General features: G+C 39.7%; 1 protein-coding gene across 1 annotated transcript in view; it reads left to right on the plus strand.

The window, feature by feature from the left end:
- Tnks (tankyrase) overlaps nt 1–17490 on the plus strand; it is a 141223-nt gene that overhangs the window by 59124 nt on the left and 64609 nt on the right. The gene's annotated exons all lie outside the window — the stretch shown is intronic.

The raw sequence follows: 17490 nt of genomic DNA on the forward strand, positions 1-17490 counted from the left end.
ACAGAGTATTTCATATATAAAAGAAGTTCTCTGTGAACTATTGATGGGTTATTCTCAAGGTAGACTTTTAAAAATGTTAGTATGAAAAGGTATTTATTATATGCCATTCTTTCTGTAAGCAACAATATGTACTAGTTAACTCCTGTGTTTTGGTTTTGGCATCTTTATGTTGTCTCTTAGCCCCACCATGTACCAGAGTTATGCCATGTCACTGCTGTGTACTTTTGTCTTGGACACTGTCTTCCTCAGTCTCTTGGATTATTCTACTCTAGAGACAAGCACGATGCTGTATTGTGAGCGACCTGTAGAGAGTCCAGTAAGGTGGCACTGGAGTAGCTGCCCAGTCAGATGAGCTGAGACCTGCCAGCCACATCCCGTGAAGGCTGAAGTAGATTTCCAGTGTCAGTAACGCAGAAATAGATTCCTGGTATATAGTGAAATGTTCACTTAATCATTTTAAACTTTTTCCTTTTGTAAAATGAAACACAGGAATAATAAACCAGAAAACATTAAAATTGGTAATATTCAAGAAAGTTGAAATTTCAGAAAGGAAGCCTGGGAAGAGTAGGACAGGAAAACCTGAGAAGTATAGCAAAGTAATGAGAGTCCAGAGGTATTTCCTAGAGAGGACTGCTGTGGTGTCAGCTTAACCAGAAAGTCTGTCATGCTTGCTAAGGAAGTCGGGGTTGAAGAGGAAATCCCAGACCCTGAATGCAGACAAGTCAGATAAATCTTGTGTGTAAGCAGGGCTGGTACTTGAGAAGACACCAAGACAATTGCCGTGTGTCTAGGGCGTGGACACTGAAGTGTTAAAGATAAATACATACTTGTAGAAAACAGAAAACTCACAGGCAGAGTTGTACAAAATTGGTGGGTGTGGCAGGCAGGAGTCTCCTGTATTCAGTTTCCAAATTTTCTGTCTTTGAAATTATTTCCACTGGAAAGTGTTTAAGCATTCCTGGAGAGAGCGGGTGCTGCTTAGCTGAGGGATCTAAACAACAGTGAGTGTGTATTCTCTGCTTCCCGGGAACTCCAGCCTTCTTAAATTGCTATTTAAGATCGATCTCTCTCTCTCTCTCTCTCTCTCTCTCTCTCTCTCTCTCTCTCTCTCTCTCTCCTCAAGAATAGATGTTTCTTTTCAAATGTGAATGAAATTTAAGCTTCCCTTGTCATTTTAGGCCAGAACATTTTATGAGCATTGTCACAGTTACTAATTTTTCATTTTTTATCTTGTTTTGAAGCTAATTACTGGGCATTTAGTTCCTTGACTTTGGAAGCAGGTGCTGTTTGTATGCTTTTGCCGTAAGTTTTCTACAAGGCCACAGTAGACTGCTCCTAACTAAGTGACAGTGTCACAGGTGTGGTAACTCCCTCCTGAAGGACGTTTTACTCTGCTCGCACACTAAGTACACTAACTGGTTCTTAGGAAGCTTTGTGGGTGACCACATGTGCCAGGCAGTACTTGCTTGAGGAATGGATCAGGTGTACTTAGAATAGCAGCAGTTTAAGAGTCTCTTGATTTTATACATTTGATCATAACCCCCTGACAGCTTCAGAATCCTGTACATCTTTTTTTTTTTTTTTTTTTTTTTTTTAAACTGTGGACATTGGGAGTCTCTGGAATTGACAGCCTGACCGGATTGGAGAGGAGTCCAGGGGATGCTATGCTTTCATTCCCTTTGCGAGAACGTAGGAAGTGTGTAATTATCTGAAATGACTGCATCATCTTCTATATGAAAATGTCTCTTAAAGGAAGTAGTGCTTATAAGCCTAATTGGATAGGAAATCAACCCCAGATAAGAGAAGCGTATACAGTGGAAAGCCTGTCTGTCCATGGCTCTGTGGCTCTGAGGGCCTCACCCCCTCCTGTCTAAGCACATTGCTCTTATTCCTGGTGAGAAGGGGTATTCTGGCTACCAGTTCTTAGGTCTATCTTCTTTCCCTTGAGACTTCTGTCTTTCTTTTTTTCCTTGTTGTGAGAACAATTTTATCGCCCTTTACAATTCTAGTTATATGTATTTGGCTTCAGTGTTTGGAAATGGGCCCAGGTAACTGAAAAGGAGCCCTATTTCCCTATTGATGTCCAGTCTTTCCATTGTTGTTTTTCTATTACTCTACTCCCCTCTATTGCACTGAGAGGGAATGATAGATTGCTTCTGACAGGACCAAAAATGACTTGTTTTTAAGAAGTTATTTGCATGCCAGGGGCAATGACAGGCAGACTTAGGTGTCTCCAGAAGAACAGTGCAGTGCGTTTGTGCACTTGTTTGCAAAATTAGTCTTCTTTTCATTTTCAAAACCTAATCACTTCTTGCCTATAGTTTTTACAGAAGAAAAGTGAATATCCCAAACAGAAACATGAATGGTGATGATGTGGAAGCAAAGACGAGCTAGGGAAGGAAGTCCAAATGAGAGTGGACGAGACACAATCCTCTTGAGTGCCGTCATCTCAGCTGTGTGTGGTCCTGCTTGCTGGTCATAAGGCTGTATAGAAAATTGTCATATCCTCGAAGGCATTAACAGCTCATTCCTAGTCTCATAGGAAGTCCTGGGTCCCTTTCTATTCTCTTGTAGTTGTTTAACCATGGCACCGGTGCCACCGCCGCCTTCAGGTACTGTGTCAGGGAGTCAGATACCATGCTGACACAATAGTGCTGTCATTTGAATTAACAAGGTTTGGAACCAAGAAGCCTCCTGAAAGAGGCAAGGGCCATAAGTCATATCCATAGACATAAGCACTTCAATATGACTTTCTTCTAGGACACAGGAAATAATGTTGAGTTTATATGGTTTGTTTCTGAAAGAAAGGAAAGTGAAAGATTAGTCTTAGTTTTTTTCTTTAGATCTTTATGTGATACTTTTTTAGGAAAAAAAAACTGTTAGAACTAATCTATGGTTTAAACAAAAGTGAAAGTAAAGATATTTTGAGCAAATTGGTTCAAAAATGTGAAGTAGAAGAATTTAAATATACTCAAAAATAAAAAGTATATTAAGATTTATAAGGACAATGACATTGTATATAATGAAAAATATAAGAAAATTTTAAAGGATTTACAGAATGCCTTACGTTACCAAAAAAAATGGCTATACCCACATAGTGAAAATCAGCATCCAGTGCATAGGGAAGAGAACATTCTATGCTCTTGTATATAGCATCTTTTAAATTTTATTTTTATTATTATGTTTGGGGGGATGCCCACGCACACAAATGGATACAAGTGGGCCACAGGTATGTCATGGTACTCTTGACATTTAGAAAGTTTTGCTCAAAAAGATATAGAAATGAGAATGTCCTTCTCATGGACCAAAGTCACCAGAGAGTCTTAGCATCCCTTTTCCGTGGGGGGGGGGGGGGAGAGGGGTATTTTTCAGCAGTGTGCTGGAATTAGCAGTGATTGACAGCTAAACTGGCTATTGGAATATCGGAGGCAAGCTATCATGCCAAATTTTAAGAAACTATGTCCAACCAATTGGCAGAAATAAGCTTTGAGAAATAAGTAGCATTTTTTAAATTTCATTTTTATTATTCGATGTTTAATTAAGCTTGTATGTGGTGGTGGTGGGGTGCCCTTGCACACTAATGGATGCAAATGTACTACAAGTATGCCAAGGTGCTCTTGACATAGGCAAGCATTATTCTTCTCCTTTCAGACCTAAACAATTTCATGTAACATCAGCTTCAAGTTGAGGCATTTGGGGGAAAAATTATCAAATGACTAAAACAAGAAAACAGCATAACAACATTGCTGACACAGAGGCAAGCCGAGTCTGTTTAGTTGACTCTAACATCCCTCTCCTTTCCTCGGCCAGTTTGTGTATGACAGCTGCCTTTGTACCTACTCATGGGCATGTCCCTGTTTTGTAATTGCTGCCAATTTAGAACAGACCTCTTCCTCCTTAGACTCTTTCCTCAGATCCTCAGCCAGTGCCCAAGAGCTCAAACTGCTGTCTCTCACACCCTCTACTTGTGTATGGGACTGCTTACTCACAGGCCGGGCGTGCGCTCTCACTACTGTAGTCAGCCTGGTTTGTTCAACTTCTGATACAGCCTCAGTGCTATTTGCTGGTGGGACACTAAGAGGTGTTTCTCAGGATGTACATTCTTCCTTTAGTGTTGAATATTTTGTTGATTTTGTTTGTGGGGTTTGTAGACAGGTACAAAACATCAGTTTTTCTTCAATTCAGCATGCTAGCACTGGAGTGAGTATTGGATTGGTGCAGGTACAAGGATGGAGAGACCTGGCGGTGCTGTCCTCTAAGGTGTGTTTTCATGTACTAACAAAAGCAGGTCTGCTCTATTCACCAGTCTCTTCCCTTAGTACCAGATTCTAACAAAAGGCATGTGAGTTCTGGACAGTTTATTTTACATGGAGTGTGGAATTCTACTTACCTCAAAAGAAAGCTACATTCTTGGAATATATTCACAAGAACTGTAGTGCCGTGGTGTGTGCCCAACACAATAGGTGTAGTTTTAAGATACCCCACCCCCTACCCCCCAGAATGCTTTTCTTTCTTTCTTTTTCTGCTAGTTTCTTTAAAGAGAGAAACAGATAAACTTGGTTTTGCAACTCAGTTGTAATGATTGTAGCACACGCACTATCCTTCTCTTCCCTTCTGGTGGCCAGTTGGGACAGTAGGTTGTGTGCCCGTCCTAAAGGAACTGAGTTTCTGTTAGTTCCATCATCTGCCCTCCGATAGACCTGTCTCCAGATCTGATGGGTTCTCACTTTAGTCTCCATCAGTAGAAACTATAGACTTATACAAAGCAGAGAAACACACTGAGGATGCCAAGGAAATAATTGAATCCTGAGTTTAAAATTTTCACTCTTTCAAACAAAATTTTTACTTAAATCTATTAAAGTCATCAAGATGATAAAACATGAGGCTGCCAAGGATCCCAAAATAGCCTGCTGGGGTTTTATACCAATTACAGAGCTCTTAGGTAGGCAGTCTTTGTCACCATTCTTAGATAACTCTATGCAGAAGCCATTATACAAATGACTGCGTCTATCAATTGGGTTACATTTACTCAAATGAATGGATAATATCTATTGCTAACGGAATGAGAGACTGGGTGAGAATCATTTTCAGTCTCTGGCTTAGTGCATTCTCTAAAATGTATGGCTGTTTAAAATGTAAATTTATTTCAAATAGTTTTCTATCTTTGTCACATTAGATTTCCTATATATATCTAATTCAAATTTTGTGTCTAAATTTATTTGGGTTAGAGACATATACTTTGAAAGAGTACAAGATGAATCCAGAATATTGTCCCTTATAAATATAATCAGTCACGAACTATCTGGCTGTATAATTTGTCGCTGTCTAAAAGAAAAAAAGCCTAATACCTCTATACTAGACCCTATATACTAGACATGATATAGGTATAGGGAGGGACTTTCTCCTAGGACTCGGTTCAAGAATTAAGGCCAACAATTGACAAGGGGAAAGCTTCTACACCGCAAAAAACAAAACAAAACAAACAACAACAACAAACCTCATTTAAATAGTTGAAGAGGAAGGCCACAGAATGTGAGGGAGTCTTTGTCAGCTATATATGTGACAGGGGCTTAATAGCCATAATATATAAGAAATTAAAAAAATAAAGCATCAAAAAACCAAACAACCCATTTAAAAATGGACTTAGGATCTGAACAGTGAGTTCACAAAAGAGTAAAACTGGCTTCAAATTATATAAAAAAATGTTCAACATCCTTAGCAATCAGGAAGTACTAACTTTGAAATTTCATCTTACACTTGTCAGAATGGCAAAGATCTACAAAACTACATACAATAAATGCTGGAGAGGATGTGGGGGAAAGGGTCCCTGCATTCACTGTTGGTATAACTGAAAACTGCTGCAGCCACTCTGGAAATCAACACAGGGAATCCTAAAAACACAAAACCAATCTTTGTGACCTGTGTTTACCACTCCTCTGTACATACCCACAGGACTTAAGATCCTGCTCCGTACTTAGCTGTGTTCATTGCTTCTCCAACCACAGTAATTAGGAATGGAAATAACCCTAAATGTCCTTCAACTGATGAGTGGATAGTGGAATTCAGGTATGTATACACTTGCAAGACCATTCAGCAGCAAAGAAAAATGAAATCATGAACTTTGCAGAAAAATGGATGGAATTAGAAAAGGTCATATTGAGCCAGGCAGTGGTGGCAGCACACACTTTTAATCCCAGCACTCGAGAGGCAGAAGCAGATGAGTTGCTGTAAATTCAAGGCCAGTATGTTCTGCTGAGCAAGTTCCAGGACAGCCAAGGCTACATGAAGAAACCCTGTCTTGAAAACCAAAACAAAAAAAGAAAGAGGAGAAGGGAAAGAGGTGGGGGTTCATACTGAATGAGGAAGCCCAGACCTAGAAAGACAATTCTTCTCCCAAGTCTGCAGGTATGAATCTATGGCCTGAAGTAACTGCATAAGTCAGAAAAGGGACAGCTAGGCTGTGGTAGAAGTTGGGAGCACAGGAAGGAGGGCAGTCGAGAGGAGATTTATAGGGTACATGTGACCGAATGGGGAAATGGGAGAAATGTGGTGTGTTAATTAGGAAGTGAAGGGAGATAAATACAGAAAAAGAGAGTAAAATCCTTAAGGAATTAACTGTGTATCTAGAAGTACTCAAAATACATGTAAGTGTGTATACATACATATCTTAAATGAGAAATCCCTTCTGGGCTGGTGTAGTGTTTTACCCAAGAGCCATAGACTACCTGACTTCTGATACCCCAGCAACAGTAATGAGAAGACTTCTTTTGAGTCCTTGGTCAGAGTCCTCTAAGAGACTTCCAAAACATTATAGGCTACTGCTGTTGCTCTTGGTTGTCCCTCTCTTCCCAGGACGCAAGGTAAGCCCGCATTGCTGAAGACACTATGCATATTACAGAGGGCCCGAACTGAGGACTAGCTTTCTTGATACCAAAAGGCACCAAATACTTGGAATAATGTGTATGTTTGTGTGTGTGTGTATGAAATTTGTGACCTGTTCTTTTTTTTTTTTTTTTTTGGTTTTTCGAGACAGGGTTTCTCTGTGTAGCCCTGGCTGTCCTGGAACTCACTCTGTAGACCAGGCTGGCCTCGAACTCAGAAATCCGCCTGCCTCTGCTTCCCGAGTGCTGGGATTAAAGGCGTGCGCCACCACGCCCGGCTGTGACCTGTTCTTAACTGCACCGCCTACTACCCTTTCCTGGTCCCCCCACGTCAGACTTGCTTTAAAAAGTATCATCTCAGCCGAGCATGGTGGTGCATGCCTTCAGTAGTGAGGGTGAAATAGGATCACAAGGTTGAGGTTGGCCTAAAAATTTAGGCTGTCTCAAAAAACCAAAAACTACTAAGGTCACAGCAATAAAATATAAACAAAAATGTTAAGGAGTATCTCTGTGGGAGGACAGACTGCATTGCAGCAGTCAGGGAAGGGGGACCAACAGGACAGGACTAGGACAAAGAATAGCAACTTCATTGACAGTCTAGAACAGACAAAAAGCTCAGCGGCACAGTCTGTGTGGCCTAATGTAAATGTGTGCTTGTAATGCTGTGACCACGGTTACGTCTGCATATGTACATTTACTCTCCAGCAGTGAGTGTGGTCTGCTGTCACTTTCTTTGACAGGCACTTCTGTTTGAATTAACTTGTAAAGAAAAAAAATTAATAGCCATCAATAAACTAATCAGACATGTGACATATAAGACCCATATTCATTTTCTGTTTTCTGGAAAATGCTGCCTAAATATAACTCACTTGTAAAATGGAGGGACTTTGGTTTTAGAAGATTACAATTACATATTCACTAATAGGCTAAAAGTAAATTATCTAGAAGAAATAAGTGCTGATATTTAAATTATAATAATTCAAAATACCAAATAAGAAAAACAGAGACAGGGCAGTCAGTTACTTCTTTTTTTTTTTTTTTTTTTGGTTTTGGTTTTGGGTTTTCTGTTTTGTAGTTTTTTGTTTTGACATAGGACCCTATTTCTTATGTAGTCTTCCCTGTTCTGGAATGACAATGCTGTACCTTCCCCAGCTTCCTTGTGGTGGGATTAAAGCTTATACCACCATCCCTGTCCATAGTTTGTTGTGAGTAAAATGTGGTAGCTGAATAGAAGTTGAATGGCTGCATTCAGCTAGCTCATGCTTATAGTGGAAGCACAAAGTGGGGGTTGTTGAAAGCTCCAGGCTAGCCTGGGCTCTGTTGTGAGACCTCTCAAAAAAGCAAAGCAAACAAACAAAACAAAACTCCCAGTTGATAATTGGCACAGGGTCTTTTATTTCAGGATAAGGATAGTAAATAGTATGGAAAGCGATGGTCACTTGCATGCTGGGTGTGCATGTGTCTTACTGGATGCCGTCATTAAACACCCAGAGGTACAGCCTTTAGCTAGCTGTGTTACCCTTTTCTGTTGCTTGTGAAGTTGAACAGGTACCAGAGGCTGGGCAGTTTCTAAAGAAAGGGAACAAGCGAGCTCACAGTTCTGAAGGCCTGTCACCAATCCCTGCTGCTTAGCTTTGCTGAGGCCTCTGTGATAGGAGTAGATGTGAGTGTGGTGGCCGGATGGAGAGTGAGAAAGATGAGCGGTCAAGCTTGTTTTTTACAGTCACCCATTACCAAGGAAACTTTCTGTGGGAGACTAGCATTCATTTTTGCCAAAACTTGATACTTCGGACTATATATATTTACTTTGGAATGAGCCCATTTCCTAAAGAGTCCCACTGTTTCTCAACATTGCCATACTAGGGACCAAACTTGAAACCTGTGAACCTGTAGAAGACACTCGCTGGCACCATCAAAGGTTATCTTACATGCGGTCTCAGAGCACAGTGGATCTCACGAGAGTTTTGAGAGTAGTTTGGGAGGTTTCCTTACAGGGTCTAGTCCAGGCTTTTACCTGTGTTTCAGAAGGGATAGGCCCTCTAGGCATACAGCACATGGGGGCGGGGGTGGGAGGGTGGGGAGGTTGAGGCAGGAGGGTCACAAGTTCAAGATGTGCCTGGGTCCTTGAGTAAGATTCTTTTTCGGGAAAGAAAGAAACAGGCTAATATAAGTGCAGAGATAATTACAAGACTCAGGTTGACTCTAGGAATGATGCCAGACTGACAGTGTCATCCTTTAGAAAGCAAGTCACTCTAAGCAAGGATTGTGGTCACTGTTCTAGCTGTTTAATGACCGTACGTAGGAAGAAGCATTGTTCTCTGTGTTCTCATCCCATCATTTTGGAGACAATCATTACCAAGAGGGAAGATGTCCATTTCTTCAATTTTAAAATTAAATTCCTATATATTATAAATAAATATTAAATATAAAGATAAAATGGTAATACTAGGTTCATGTTACTTTAAAATTTGTTTCAAGCCCCAGGCTTTAACATGCCGACTAATGTGCATAGTAAACTTTAATGAGGTTTTATAGACTGTTGCATATCAGGGTTGGTTCCTTTTGGTGTAGAGAGGGAGAGAGACTGACTCCCATCATTCTTACTGTTACCACTATTTTGGGGGTCATTATTTTAGAGTAGTCTTTCTCTTTTGATTTACTAATAGGTTTATCAGTTTCTCTACTTTTCTTCTGCTGCGATTACAACTTTCTGGGAACACAGCCTCCCAAAAGAGGACAGTAATATAAAATGCCACCCTCTTTTCACTGGAGGAAAAAAAAAGGCAAAACAAAACAAAAACTCATGTTATTATAGAGAAGGATAATGGGGAGTGGGGAATGTGTTTTCTCATATTCTGTAAGTGTTCTTTTAATTGAAAAACTTTCAAGGGGTTTAATGAGAGAAGATGAACACTGCCCTTGGTTACACAGAGCAAATAAGAACCAGTTATTGGTGTAAAAGCCAGATGCTTTAAATTGTGAATCACATTCTTCATTGTTACTATCTTGGATATTCTCTGTGGGTCAAGCAGTATTGGGTGTTTTATTTGTATTATCCCTGACCCTCAGAGCAACCCCATAAAGTAAGTTTTCTTTTTTAAAAATTGAGAAACATGAGATTTGGAGGAAGGTTAAATGACTTGGTCAAACTCACATGGCCTGAATTTGTTTGAAGTGTTTCAGCCCTAACAGTGAAGCTCTTTGTTAGAATTCCTCAAGTGATTCCCAAGTCCGGCAGGCCCTGTCCTGCCCCTGGAGACATGTATGTGGTGGAGGGTTTCATTCAGTTCTCCACAGTCATGGACACACACCATCTCTCTCAGCTTTATGATAAAAAGGAAAGTAGAAGCAGAGTTCCAGCCTGCTGTAATGAGACAGGTTAAAAAGAATTGAATAGCACATTGTATTTTAAGTACACATCAAAGAATCCTGATTTATCCTGACATGGCTTGTTGGTTCTGAGAATGTGGGTTTGATTTCAGGGCTGCAGAGCCTTGCGTTTAGCCTCCTTGCTCTTCTAGCATTTGACTGTCAGTTCCTGGCGTTTTCACATTCTGTTCCACAACATCGTATTGCTTTCTCCTATCTAGAAAGATAGACATCTCCCTATCACCACATTTCCTTTAAGTTAAACTGAAGAATCAGCCGGGCAGTGGTGGCGCATGTCTTTAATCCCAGCACTTGGGAAGCAGATGCAGGCCCAGATTTCTGAGTTCGAGGCCAGCCTGGTCTACAGAGTGTGTTCCAGGACAGCCAGGGCTACACAGAGAAACCCTGTCTCAAAAAACTGAAGAACCTACTAGTTCTCACTTCTCCAGAGCTGAACCACTAGAAAGGATTTGCATTTTTATATATTCAAAATTAAATGCATTTGATAACACCAAGAGAAGAGTAAATATTTTGAAATAACAATATATATAGCCTTCTAGAAGTGCTTGGCCACTCGTTTCATGAACCCACAGCTTACCTTACCATGATACTGTAGTGGAAGCGCCTAGTATGTGGCCTTGGACTATCACAGAAAATATAGCATCATTTTTTTTTTCAGATAATCCCTATTGATGCATAGAATCCCTATTGATGCATAGATGTAAATGATACAGTTCAAAAACGGATTCTGTCAAGGACAGGCAACTTAGAATGCTAATGTAACACTTCACTGGAAATTCCACCATCCAGCTGCTGTAGTCCTTGAATGTTCCAAGAGTTAGTATTTATGGTACTAGCCTTTTAGCAAGGCCGGTGGGTAGTTTTACATAAACACGGTGAATGCACTCATGAGAGAAAAGTACATCCATCAAAGAATTAGACATATCAAGATACTCAACGCTGTCTCGTAATGTTTGCATTATTTTATGTGAGGTATTTTACAATGCTTATTTCAAAAGTGTTTTTTGAGTCAACCTGTAGGCAAAATTGATCTCTTTCTATAAGAAGCTGTTTGATGTGCAGAACCTGCTGTCTCAGAGCTGTGAGACTGTACGAACACACACATTGTGATTTATAGGAACCATATTGTTATCTTTGAAAGGAAGATTGCGTCCCTGCAGTCCTTCCTTTTATCGGGATGCTTTGCCTTTTGAATGCACCAGCCTGCAGTAGCTCTAGCATTTTCTGACGCGCCTATTTAGGAACTGTCAGACCCTTGCTTCTTGTGACAAGTTTAACCCTAAAGAATTACAAACTAATGTGGAAGTCCATCATGGGACTAGTTTTCTAAGAACTGTCTTTGACGTCATTGAGCAATGAGGTAGACTAAATTAAAAATGAATGTGGTGGGTGTGATTTAGAAATTAAAGACATTAAGGACTAGTTATAGAACTATTGTAAAAAGTTAGTAATAACAGTGAGAATGGAAAAAATTTCAAGCAGAGAGGAGATGATAAATGGGTAATGTGCTGGCAGAACTTGTAATTTGATGTGTTGGTTTAATTTCTTAGGTTTTAAAAGATGTGGGATGACCACTTCTTACAAAGTTAAATACATATTTAAAATGCGACATGGCAATCAGCGTTACTAGATGTTTGCCCAAGAGAAATGAAATCGTATGTCCATTTGAAATGGTTTCTATAGATGTTTATAGTAGCCTCATTTATAACTGCCAAAGACTGGAACTTGGAAAAGGATAATCAAATTAAATATGTCTATGTTATGGAATAATGCTTAACAATTAAAAAACCTACTCTGTTTAGTGTCAAGGACAGATTTCAAAAGCATTTACACAAGTAAAGAAAAAAACCTAGACTCAAAAGTTTATGTGTTCAGTAATTCCATTTAGATGACATTGTGTGACTTAGAAGTGTAAGGACATTGTGGGGCTGGGTCAGAGTCAGTCCTCAGACACATGCAAGTCCTTGGGTTCAATCCCCAGCAGTGGGGGAATAAAAAGAAGAGATGTCAAGTAAACAGAAACTTAGAGACAGAAATTAAACAATATTGGCATGAAACGAGGCTTCACAAAAGCCTGGAAAATTTTAGGGTGCAATAAAAATATTCTACGTGTTAGTAGTATCTAAGAGACGATTCAAGTGGTTAAGAACATTTGCTACTCTTGCAAAGGTCCGCAGTTAGATTCTCAGCACCCATGCTGGAGACTCGTAGCTGCCTGTAACTCTAGCACCAGAAAAATCTCAACCCCCCTTCCTGGCTTCCACCAGCACATTCTTACACATGCGTGAGCACTCGTGTGTGTACATACATACACATACACAAAAACACACAGTAAAAAATTTTAAATATTTTGCAAATGCAAACATACTAGTCATGATAGTATACACTTTTAAATCTCAGCATTCAGGAGACAGAAACAAGTTGGATCGCTGTAGCCTACATAGTGAGGTCTCCTCCCTCTGGAAAAAAAAATACAAATGTAAAATATACATGAGTACATAATATGGAAAAACGCTTGTATCATATTACAGAACATCCCTGGTAGTGTAAAAACATTCCCTATAGCATTTATAGTTTTCAGTGAAATTTGGTAGTTATGTGTACCCATTTCAGTCTTGAAGTTAAGGTTGTTCATTGGTAGGTAGGTCTTAGAAAAATATCTACATACATAGCATGATGGCACAGGCCTTTAATCCCAGCACCCGGGAAGCAGAGGCAAGTGGATTTTGTTACTATAGACTACCTGCTCTATAAAGGGAATTCCAGGTCAGCCAGGGCTTTACAGTGAGACTGTTCCCAAGAAACAAAAACACCCCCACCAAAAAGGCACTGTATCCCCACTGCTGGGGTGCACCTGTAAAACCATTGTTGGGAGTCAGGCTGGGGATCATCAGCACAAATTCAAGTCCAGCCTGTGTCAACTTACTGATCCAGGGAGGGGAAGGGAAGAACGAAAGAATGGAAAGAAAGCATAAAAGATTATCATCAGTATAGCATGAACTCTTGCCGAGAGGATCAACTATGCAGTTCACTTTTCTAAACTACTTCCTTTTTTTTTTTTCAGAGCAAACATGATAATTGGATTTTTTATTTAATTGTAGAGTCCTTCACTTGCTATTGGATCAGTATTGGATGACTTGTAAATAGTGGGCATTCTGAGCTCTAAGGTCACAGACCCTTGTAGGTTTTTCCTTGTTTTGGAAATAGTCATAGAAGATTTTAGAATGAAAACAGTAGGCTAGTTACTCCCCCCTCCCCCACCCTTGTTTCTATGTAATAGAGTAGCTGTGGGAGATTGGTGTGCAGGAGGGTCTAGCCTTAGTGGTTTGAGAGTAGTTAGCTGGTCATGTAGCTAAGTTCTTTCTACAACCGTGTAACTAGTTCAGAGACTTCAAACCAAAACACAATGAAATACATCACCTAAACTAATATTTTCTTCCCCTAAATAGGCTGTGGGTTTAGCTTAGAGAATCGATTTCTTGTGTAAGATGGTACGTCAATGCAAAGCTTTCTGTATTGTCTTATCAGAAGCTCGGGGCACTCTTCAGCACTCTCTATAGACTACCTGCTCTAGAGGGAATTCCAGGTCAGCCAGGGCCTTACAGTGAGACTGTTCCCAAGAAACAAAAACACCCCCACCAAAAAGGCACTGTATCCCCACTGCTGGGGTGCACCTGTAAAACCATTGTTGGGAGTCAGGCTGGGGATCATCAGCACAAATTCAAGTCCAGCCTGTGTCAACTTACTGATCCAGGCAATATCAACAGTCAGTTCGTGGTACTGCTGGACACTTAGCAATGGGGAGTCCCCGCATTAACTTGATAGTGGAGGTTCTTGACTGAGGTCTGTACAAAGCTCTTCCTTGAGACACCCAAGTCCAGGAATTAAAGCATGCTATGGAGATGTGAAATACATTGATCACTTGAATAGACCCAGAAGAACTTCCTTTATTCCTCTTCCCGTGCCCAGGTGTCCATGTTTATATGCTCGGCGCTTCACAGTAGTTCTGATAGGAAAATTTTGGTGTATTATATCATTTAAAGCTACTAATTCTTTGCTTTATAAAATGTTCTTGTGCTTCACAATTTAGTTTCTTTCTTCTAGCGTACATATATCTTGTCTTCCAAGGCTCAAATTTAGTGATTCTTTGTCTAGGCATTAGCTTAGTTACTGAGCCTGATAGATGAGTATGAAACTAGACACTCATGTGACTGCTTCAGGATCAGTTTATTAACTAATGAATATGACAGCCACTGGGCATGGTGGTATATGTCTGTAATTCCAGAACTTGGGAGACTGAGTTCCAGACCAGCCTAGGCTGCATAGCAAGGAACAAGCTAGGCAGGCCAGAGACACGGGTGAAGTGGAGACAGGCGACTTTTCAGTTACATTTCTTTCATTTCATGTATAATGTGAGCTGTCACTGCTGGGCACACACAGTGTGGTGTAAAAACAGAGGTCAGAATTTCTTTTCAGTCTCTTACTACTTTTAACCTGTGATTTCCATGTTCATAAACTTCCCATGTTATTCCATCTCTGAAAAACAAAATGGCTCATTTTTACAAAATGGTCTGCTTTGATCCTGCGAGTTGTTGGATGTAAAGACCCCTCACAGTGTCAACACTGGGGTAAATCAGTAATCATGGCTTCTATATGTAAGTTTCCAAGAGAAAAGTTTCCCTGCATCCTAAGAGAAAGAGAGGTTATTTCTGACTGTGTCAGAGAAATAGGAAGGGGAGGTTTATTTTTGGCCTGACAACATTTTAAAAACATTAATTTGTGTATCTCTGTGGGCACCCATCTTTTTGCATGTATCAATATTTGGTATTAATGACTATTAAAAAAAAAAACCCAAACATTGTCCCTACCTGTTTTCACTCCCCTGTATTATAATGAACACTGGGATGTGAAGCCAGCTCTTCTCACTCCAGCCTGCTCTTTGTCTGCTTCCCGGCACACCTCTTATCACCCCTTAGTGAGAGGGAGAGAGAGAGAGAGAGAGAGAGAGAGAGAGAGAGAGAGAGAGAGAGAGAGAGAGAGAGAGAGAGAGAGAGAGAGAGAAAGAAGGCCAGTGTCCGTAGAGCACCGTGCTCTCCCTGCTAAAGTGAAACAGATCTGGTGGTGTGGCTGCTGTAAGCAGCTCGGCTTTGCTGTCAGTGTACAAAGGACTCTAGATTCATTATGTACCAGTTCCTGCGAGGCAGAGTGTGAGAAATGGCTTCGGCTGTTGACTGATTGTGGTCCTTGGGCACCAGATAGTGGATGCTGGAATGTATTGCAGAAAAGCTGATTAAAGCCCTGGATCTCTAACAGTTAGAGTAGCGTCATCTGTAATGCATACTTACATGTCTCTTTTGAAGCATTGCCTTATTATCAGCCCATGCAGAAATAATATTTTTGCAAAAATGTGCATTTTGCAAAATTGCATGCTGTGCATGATTAGGACCTTTGTCCATAGACTGATTGGGACTTTGAGGTGCCTGAGTCCTTTGCTGTTTTGTAACTTAGCTTATTGGAATTATATTTCACCATGACTTGGACATCAGGAGTAGGTGCTTGAGGTCAAGTGTATGTGTACATAGTACAGGATGTCAGCTGTCAGAGCCTGGTATCTCATCCCCATGCCCTGGGTGCTGGAGTAAAGTATAGGTGGGGAATAGTTATGTAGTCAGTAAGCTGGAAGATGCTTAAATGCAGTGATTTTGCAACCCTCCTTTAGGAAACAAACATCCAATGTTTTCTCAGCATGTTCAAACTTAGTCCTTTCATGCAGTCTGTCTCATTGTCCTGCGGGTGTCACTGGGTTGTCCAGAAAGAGCCAGCACTTCCTGTCTTCCCTCAGGCCTTTCCTTCTCTCTCTCAGTCCTTACCTGAAAGCTTCTTTCTTCTTTAAAACGTCTTTAAAAACTGCTTTAGTCTCTCTCTCCCAGAAAGGCTTCCTTAGTCCTAGTTAGCCTGTTAGTAATCCCATTTAGACTAGCCAATAAGCACATAATAGTATTTCATAGGATTTCCTCACAATCTACTGTAATCATTTGCTTACTTCTTTTTCTGCTTTAATAGGATAATCTTCCTTGAAGTCAGAGGTGGCAGTGTTGTCTTTGAACATGGCATGTGCATATTGTTGTCTTTGAACATGGCATGTGCATATATATATATATATATATATATATATATATATACACACACACACACACATATATATACATACACACATACATATATACATATACACATATATACATACCTTTTGAATACATGAGTGGCTTTATAGATGTATTCCATAATTTGCATTATTTAGATTGTAATTATTCAGGCTTTTTAAGTTTTTAATTTGGCTTTATAACATGACATTCCTAGTATGTTTAACTTCCATACTGCTGTTAGAAAATGTATAATAAAGGTAAGTTTTTAACTCTTAATCCTTTTTTGGCCTGAAGATACAATTTGACTTTTGTGCAGTTATTTATTAAACAATTTGAACTACAGTTTATAGGAAATTGAAAAGACTAATTTTGTGATTCTGAAATTGTTCAGATTACTGTATGGAATTGGGGGGGTACATAGAACTGACTTTATTAGTATAAGATTCCCTTAATAACTTCTACATTTGAAAACATGTGATGATAGCTTCTAGATTTTAGCCTAGTTCCAATTCAAGACACAAGCGATATAATATTCATTAATAGCAGATCATAGGAGTTAAGCAGCTGCTCCTTGGTATCTTTGTAGAGTTTGTGTTGAAATAGCTCAGTTTTACATCAAAATACAAAGAAAGGTATAACTGCAAATTTTAAAGTTTTTTTTTAAAAGTATTTTAAAGTTATGGTATAACTTTTATTTGATCCAAAGTCTTCTTTTTCTAATATATACCTGCTAATTTTCACAGAAGGACATATTAAGACAATTTGTATAATCATTTCTTTAATGATATTACCAGCACAGTTATTGCATGAAAGCAATCACAGTTACAGTCCTGGCTGTTCTTTTTGTTTGTCGAAGGAGCAAACACAGTGTTGTTGTTAGTAAGGCTCCTCATCCTTCATTTGAGCAAGAGAAACTTGGGTGCTCTAAGGAATCTGCTATGGGAGACTTGGAAGTTCTGTTTTGAAAAATCCATTGTGGAAAAAAAGAAGAGAGTAAAATGACTCATACCATAACAATTAGTTACTTGTTTATTTCCAGAGACCCTACTTACTAAGGTTTACTGTTGGTAAAG

This window comes from Mus caroli, unplaced genomic scaffold (genome assembly GCF_978045245.1).
Source record: "Mus caroli unplaced genomic scaffold, Mus_caroli_1 scaffold_10, whole genome shotgun sequence".
Lineage (NCBI taxonomy): Eukaryota > Metazoa > Chordata > Mammalia > Rodentia > Muridae > Mus > Mus caroli.